This window comes from Theobroma cacao, unplaced genomic scaffold (genome assembly GCF_000208745.1).
Source record: "Theobroma cacao cultivar B97-61/B2 unplaced genomic scaffold, Criollo_cocoa_genome_V2, whole genome shotgun sequence".
NCBI classification, from domain to species: Eukaryota; Viridiplantae; Streptophyta; class Magnoliopsida; order Malvales; family Malvaceae; genus Theobroma; species Theobroma cacao.
This window is the reverse complement of record NW_017234727.1, coordinates 152874-161762: the sequence shown is the minus strand read 5'-3', so window position 1 is coordinate 161762 and position 8889 is coordinate 152874.

The window sequence follows — 8889 nt, the reverse complement described above, 5'->3', positions numbered from 1 at the left end:
ATATATATATATGTATAGTACATTGGTAGATAATATTGTGTAATGGATATAACCGTGTGTGTGCACGATGTGGGGGGATGCACATACCGGTAATGATGGTGGTGAGGTAGGCGGATGATGATATTGCCCATGTGCACGATGTGGGGGGATGTACACGACGGCATTTGATGTGCACGATGTGGGGGGATGCACACAATGACTCTAGCTATGTGCACAATGTGGGGGGATGCACATGAGTTGGGGAGGCGGTGGATGTATATATATACATATATGTTTGCATATGTTCACATGTATTAATGCAATAGAGATTTTATGAATAACATGTGTGACTATAATGTATGTGGAATCCTGCTTGCTGAACCTTGAGCATTTTTTTATTTTGCTAGTGACATAGAATTTTGTAATATGGATGTGTTTCAATTTTATGACGATAGTAAAAATTATGGTCATAAAATGAAACACTCCATTCTACGTGCTTTTCTTATTTACATTTTCTGTTTAAAATTTTATTTTAGTTTATTGACTCAATGTAATTGTTGGGAATATCTGTTTTACTGTAGCATCAAAAGTTATGCACGTAAAATGGTTCTCCTTACTCTAGGTGCTTATCTAAAACTTTCTCATGATCATGTAACTTGGAGGTTCGGTTTAAGTCCCCCTCCTTTGTACTTTTTGTTTCATAATTAATAAAATTTAATAGGGTAGCTGGGCCCTGGGTGAATTTCCAGCATAAAAAAAAAAAAAACCTTGAGCATTTTTTTTTTGTGATCCAAATTGATTTGCATTGTAGTGAAATGGTTTATTTGGGATGAAAGGAAGTCTTTCTTGTTGCTTTGTTTCTCGCTGCAGCGACAATGAAACTTTCTGTTTCGCTTATCATTTGGCTGGTTTTTGCCATATTTTCCACTTCTCCAATTTCATGTTGGATATGAATTCTCTATCATCACATGATTTATCAACCAAGGGTTCAATTGAGGGTTTTAATAAGGACTTAAGCTAAAGTGCATCGTTTTCAAATAAGTGCATTATGATTTCAAACTTTTCCTTATTATATTGCTTGTTCCCTTCATATGTTCACTCACTGGGTTTATACTCATCGTTTTCAACTTCATATTTTCAGATTAAGAGGCAGCTGGTAACTAGGTCGAGGTGTCTTTGTATATTCGACCCTTGGTAGGTGTCTCGGCATTCAGTAGCTGTACATTCATCTGAGTTTCTCCGCTGAAAATTGAGTCTTCTTTTTGATATGTATAGACAAACATGATGTAAATTGTTAAGACATATATTTTAGACAATGTATGTATATTTGGATTGGTATGCCACTAAGAGTCGGAAATGGTTAGCATTATTTTGGTTCGAAATTATGAAATGTGACTTTAGTAACTTTGATGGAATAATGAGCAGGATAATATAGATAAGCTTGCTTGGGCTTAATGGACTATGTCCATTGAGTCCATGCGCCGATCACGACTTAAAAATCGAGCCATGACAAAGTTGGTATCAGAGCCCTAGGTTGTTTAGGACCTAGGATTTCCTTTTGTTGATCCAGTGGAATGTTGGGTCTTTATGTGAAAACTTCAGTTGTGAAGTGTGAACCGCGACACATTTTACAACCAAGGGACCGCATAGATTCCCTATCTTAGAAACCACCTTCTTCCTTAGATATGATTATAATTGTAAAATGTGTTTAATAATAGGAGTTTGCTTTTGTCTAGGTAAGAATGCCGCCTAAGACACGACCCTCCTCAAGACCGATTGGGGGGCAAGATGCTCTTGATGAGATGACAAATAGGACACGAGCATCCACCTTTAGAAGCCGAGGTAGACGTGGTAGGGCCACTAGGCCGACGAGGGCATATACGCTTGTTAGTAGACAAGAGGAGGGGCAGTCTTCGGGGGATGTGGATAGACAACCAATTGGGGGCATTACCATTGAGAACTTGGCGGCAGGCCTACAGGGAGTCAATCAGGTTGTAGAGATGATGACAACCCGTGTGGATGATATTCAAAGGATAGTTGAGGGGAGACCCATAGTACGAGAATCCCCTAGCTCCCAAGGACAGGCCGATCGCCAACATCATGAAGTCGAGAGGGGTCATTTATAGATTTCTTTTCTTGATTTTCTTAAGCTTAAGCCTCCATCATTTCAGGGTCTGATGCATCAAAGAAGCCCTAGATTTTCTTGGATAAGGTGGAGAAGATTTGTAAAGCCTTGGGATGTTCCAGTGTCCGATCAGTCGAGCTAGCCACCTTTTGACTAGAGGACATGGTGCAGGAGTGGTATAGCTCTTTATGTAGAGGTAGACAATAGATGCAGCACCGTTGACTTGGAGTGAGTTTAGTACAGCTTTCTTAGATCGATTTTTACCACTTAGTGTACGTAATGTCAGAGCTAGGGAGTTTGAGGCTTTAGTACAGACTTTGAGTATGACGGTGTCAGAATACGACATCAAATTCACGCAGCTGGCTCGATATGCACCTTATCTAGTGTCCACTGAGGAGATGAAAATTCAGAGGTTTGTGGATGGGCTAGTGGAGCCATTGTTTAGGGTTGTGGCCTCCCGAGATTTCAATACTTACTCTGCAGCAGTGGATTGTGCTCAGCAGATTGAGATAAGGATTAGTGAGAGTAAGGTTGTGAGGGATAAAGCAAAAAGGGCCAAGACAGAAGGTTATCAAGGTCGCAGAGATTTCAGCAGTGGGATGTCATCTTTTAGCCGCCAGGGTCCTCAAAGGGATTCACCATTGCCCCAAAAGGGGAGTGATGTGGCTAGTGCCTGTGTTGGATCAAGGTAGAAAACCTTTGGTGGGGGAAGACAACAAGATTCTAAACAAGGCAGTCAAGTTATCCACCCTTGTGATACTTGTGGGAGACGACATAGTGGACGATGCTTACATGCTGCAAAAGTTTGTTATGGATGTGGTCAACCCAGACATATTAGGAGGAAATGTTCGATGGCTCATCAATCACAAGATTCTGCTTGTGGTTCCACCTAGCCAGCTTCGTTTGCTCCCTCAGTTGTTGCCTCATCGGGTCAAGAGGCTAGCGGATCCAGAAGTAGAGGTGCTAGTACTTCCTTTCAGGGCAAGCCTTCTGGGTCTGAACGTCAGAGTTTCATCGGTAGGGGTCAAGCAAAGGTGTTTGCTTTAACATAGCAAGAGGCTCAGATATCCAACGTAGTGGTATGAGGTATTCTCTCAGTTTGTAATATGAATGCTTGGGTATTGTTTGATCCTGGTGCTACCTACTCTTTTATTTCTCCATGCTTTATATCTCGCTTGGGTAAAGACCATGTTAGGAGAGAAGAATAATTAGTGGTGTCTACTCCTTTAAAGTAGGTATTTATGGCCGAATGGGAATATAAGTCCTGTGTAGTTCAAGTCAAGGACAAAAACACTTTGGTGAATCTAGTGGTGTTAGACACCTTGGACTTGGATGTGATCTTGGGGATGGATTGGCTATGACCCTGCCATGCCAGTGTGGACTGCTATCACAAATTGGTTAGATTCGATTTTTCCGGTGAACCATTATTTAGTATTCAGAGGGATAGGAGTAATGCTCCAACCAATTTGATATCGGTTATGGTTACCAAAAGGTTATTAAGACGGGGTTGTTCAGGTTACTTGGCTGTGGTAAGGAGTACTCAGGCGAAGGTTGGAGATATGGGCCAAGTGTCGGTGGTGAATGAGTTCATGGATGTGTTTCTTGAGGAACTACCAAGTTTGCCTCTTGAGCGGGAGATTGAATTTTGCATAGATTTGATTCCCGACACTAGACCTATATCCATATCCCCATATAGAATGACACCTGCGAAACTTAAGGAACTTAAGGATCAGTTAGAAGATTTGTTGGATAAAGGCTTCATCCATCCTAGCGTCTCACCATGGGGAACACCGGTGTTATTTGTAAAGAAGAAAGATGGGTCACTTAGATTGTGCATTGACTATCGACAGCTTAATAAAGTGACAATGAAGAATAAGTATCCTCTTCCAAGAATAGATGATTTATTTGATCAACTACAAGGAGCACAATGTTTCTCTAAGATAGATTTGCGATCTGGGTACCATCAGTGAAGGATCCAAAATGAAGATATACCAAAGACCTCATTTCAAACAAGATATGGGCACTATGAGTTCTTGGTGATGTCGTTTGGGCCTATGAATGCTCCTGCGGCCTTTATGGATTTGATGAACCGAGTGTTCAAGCCTTATTTGGACAAGTTTGTGATGGTGTTTATTGATGACATCTTAATCTACTCGAAGAGAGCCGAGAGGAGCATGAGCAGCATCTTAAGATAGTGCTCCAAACTTTGAGAGAACATCATTTGTATGCCAAGTTCTCCAAGTGTGAGTTTTGGCTTAAAAGCGTTGAATTTTTAGGACATGTGGTATCCAAGGATGGGGTACAAGTCGATCCAAAAAAAGTTGAGGTAGTGGAGAAGTTGCCAAGGCCGACCTCAGTTACGGAGATTAGAAGCTTTTTGGGTTTGGCTGGCTATTATCGTCATTTTGTGAAGGACTTCTCCAAAATAATCGCCCCTCTAACTAAGATGACACATAAGGATATAAAGTTTGAGTGGTCAGATGCTTGTGAGAATAGCTTTGAGAAGCTTAAGGCATGTCTCACCACAACTCCAATATTAAGCCTACCACAAGGCATCGGGGGTTATACGGTATTTTGTGATGCATCGCGGATTGGTTTAGGGTGTGTATTAATGCAGTATGGGAAGGTGATTGCGTATGCATCAAGGCAACTTAAAAGGCATGAGCAAAATTACCCCGCACATGATTTGGAGATAGCAGCAATTATGTTTGCCTTAAAGATTTGGAGACATTATTTGTATGGTGAGACTTGGGAGATATATACGGACCACAAAAGCTTGAAATGTATATTTTAGTAGAAGGATCTTAACTTGCGGCAACGTAGATGGATGGAGTTGCTAAAGGATTATGATTACACCATTCTCTACCATCCCAGTAAGGTAAATGTAGTAGCGGATGCCTTGAGTCGAAAATCAATGGGAAGCTTGGCACATATCTCCACAGATAGGAGATTCTTGATTAGGGAGATGCATAGTTTGGGAGACATGGGTGTTCATTTGAAAGTTTCAGAGGCAAATGCGTTGCTAGCACATTTTAGAGTGAGGCCTATTTTAATGGACTGGATTAAAGAAGCACAAAGCAAAGATGAGTTCGTAGTTAAGGCCTTAGAGGATCCTCGGGGAAAGAAAGGAAAAATGTTTATCAAAGGCACAGATGGAGTGTTGAGGTATGGAACCAGACTTTATGTGCTTGATGGTGACAGGTTGAGGAGAGAAATATTGGAGGAAGCTCACAAGGCAACCTATGTGGTACATCTAAGGGCTACAAAGATGTATCAAGATTTGAAAGAGGTATATTGGTGGGAAGGACTTAAGAAAGATGTAGTTGAGTTCGTCTCCAAGTGCCTGGTTTGTCAGCAAGTTAAGGTTGAGCATCAAAGGCCTGCAGGGCTATTACAGCCATTACTAGTGCCCGAATGGAAGTGGGAGCATATTGCAATGGATTTCGTAATGGGTTTGCCTCGGACTAGTGGGGGATATGACTCGATTTGGATCATAGTGGACCGATTAACGAAATCAGCCCATTTTTTTTCGGTTAAGACTACGTATGGTGCTGTTTAGTACGCTTGAATTTATGTGGATGAGATAGTGCGGCTGCATGGTATCCCTATTTCTATAGTACGGCTGCATGGTATCCCCATTTCTATAGTATCTGATAGAGGAGCTCAGTTTACCAGTAAGTTTTGGGGAAAGTTGCAGGAAGCGTTGGGCACTAAGTTTGACTTCAGCATAACTTTTCACTCTCAGACTGATGGACAATCTGAACCGACAATATAGATATTGGAAGATATGTTGAGGGCCTGTGTAATAGACCTTGGGGTCAGGTGGGATCGATATCTGCCCTTAGTGAAGTTTGCCTACAACAACAGTTTCCAAGCTAGCATCCAAATGGCACCATTTGAAGCATTATATGGACAGAGGTGCAGGTCACCCATTGGATGGCTAGAGGTGGGAGAAAAGAAATTCTTGGGCCTGAGTTGGTACAGGACGCCACCGAGAAAATACGTATGATTCATCAAAGGATGTTCTTAGCACAAAGTAGGCAAAAGTCATATGCTGATGACAGACTGAGGAACTTGGAGTTTCAAGTGGGGGATCATGAATTTTTGAAGGTCTCACCAACAAAAAGGGTAATGAGGTTTGGCAAGAAGGGAAAATTGAGCCCTCGGTATATAGGACCCTTCAAGATTTTGGAAAGGTTTGGAGCAGTGGCAATCGCTTGGCATTACCGCCAGACCTTTCAAATAATCACCCCGTGTTTCATGTGTCAATGCTTAGAAAGTATAACCCAGATCCATCTTATGTAATACAGTATGAAACCATCCAGTTAAGAGATGATTTAACATATGAAGAGCAACCGGTAACTATCCTTGATAGACAAGTCAAAAAGCTTCGTTCAAAGGAGATACCCTTAGTGAAGGTGTTATGGCAAAACCACACCAGCGAAGAGGTAACATGAAAAATCGAGGAGGAGATGCGGACAAAGTATCCACACCTCTTTATATGTAGAAGTATGCTACCTTATAGTTCGATTTAAATTCGGGGACCGAATTTCTTTCAGTGAGGGAGAATGTGAAACTTCGACCTTCATAGACACGTAACTCGAAGTGGAACTTATGTTTAAAGGTTTAATTTGAGCTAATGATGCTAGTTTTATGTTACTTATAATTATTTTATGTCGTTATAGGAGTAAGATCAAAAATAATTTTAATTGGTGAAGAAATGAGCATAATGAACAGTAGCCCTATTTGCATATGTTTTGGTTTTTCAAGTATTCTCCCACTATAGAATTTCAAATAACATGATTTTTTAACCATTAGAAAGCTAAGAGGTAGGGCTACAACTTTTATGTTTCCCACTTTGCTCAGTTTTGACGAGAAGGTGGTCAAAATCTTTGTTGAAGTGAAAGGATTGAGCTAGAAGAACCGAAATTGGTAGAATGTTTGAGCGCCACGACACTGGGAATTGAGAGCCGCGACCCTCATCATAAATTCTACAAATAACAAGATTTTGGGGTTTTTGAAGCTAAGACTTTTGGAGGCTACTTAAAGGACCTCTTTCAGAGGATTTTGTACTTTTCCCTAGTGTCAAAAGGGTAAAAGATTTCACAAGAACAAGAGGAAGACAAGTGGCATTGCTAAGGGCATTATTGTAATTTTATGAACAATTGGATAAGTTTTAATTGTAAATATCCTCATTCTCTAGCACATTCCTTAGATTTCCAGCACTTCATCTTCTTCTTCTTCCTCCCATCCCACATTTCTTCACCTTCCATGGGAGTACTCTTCAAGCTTCCATAACTCTATCAAGATAGCCTTCACCTTCTTCTTATGCTCTTTGACTCTTTCACCTTAAAACCCTTGAAATGTCTTAGATCAATACTTTCTCTCACTAACTAGGGTTTTAGAAAGAGAAAGAAAGACCTTCTATAATAGTTGGGAATTCTTGAGGAGATATTCAATTACAAATCTAGCAAGGTGAACATTGAAATTGAGTTGATATTTTAGTTGTTGAGAATGATTAATAGTTAGATTTATGAGTGTTTTGTAGTTGAGGTAGTTTATTCATTTTGGTGTGATTATAATAGTGCAAATAAATAGCCACTTGATGGTAGTTGGAAGCTAGTTAGGAATAACTAGTGGAACATGATTTAGGAGATAGCTTTTAGAATTATGGTTATGTGATTGAGTTGATTGTGATGCTAATATGTGATAGGCTCCATCGAAACCCCACATCACCATTCGAGGCATTAGTGGAAGTTGGAGCTGCTTTAAGAATCAACAAAGATAGGTGAGTGAACTTGCATTTCAAAACTGTTTTGGGATATGTGAATGTATTGGGAGAAATATTTTGAATGATTTATCCAATTCTCTTTAAAAAAAATAAATATAAAAAAGTGCCTGGGAACAAGCCCTTATGAAATGTCTTTATGTTGTGAAATGGAAAGCGTGATGAATCCATGTGTTTCGATATAATGTTGATATATATATATGTATAGTACATTGGTAATGGATATAATCGTGTGTGTGCACAATGTGGGGGGATGCACATACCGGTAATGACGGTGGTGAGGTAGGTGAATGATGATATTGCTCGTGTGCACGATGTGGGGGGATGTACACGACGGCATTAGATGTGCACGATGTGAAGGGATGCACACGATGACTCCAGCTATGTGCACGATGTGGGGGGATGCACATGAGCTGTGGAGGCGGTGGATGTATATATATACATATATGTTTGCATATGTTCACATGTATTAATGCAATAAAGATTTTATGAATAACATGTGTGACTATAATGTATGTGGAATCCTGCTTGCTGAACGTTGAGCATTTTTTTTGTCATGACCCAAATTCCGGGCCATGACCGGCGGAAGGGTCCAATGGACGTAATCCACTAAACCCAAGCAAGCCTATTATTTATCTTACTTATAATTCCATCTAATATCACTAAGTCATATTTCATAATTTTGAATCAAAATAGTGATATACATTGCCAACTCGTACTGGCATTACTCTTTAAAAATTTGCATACAATGTCTACAACATGTATTCTAATCATTTACATTAAGTTCGTCTATACAAAACAAAATAACACTCGACTTCCAGCGGAGTGACTCGGATGAATATTCAGTTACCGAATGTCGAGACACCTACCAAAAGATGGACACAGGTCTACAAGGACACCTCGTCCTAGTAATTGGCTGCCTCGTGATCTGAAAACATGAATTTGAAAATGGTGAGTATAAACCCAGTGAGTGAACAAGGAAGGGAACAAGCAACAA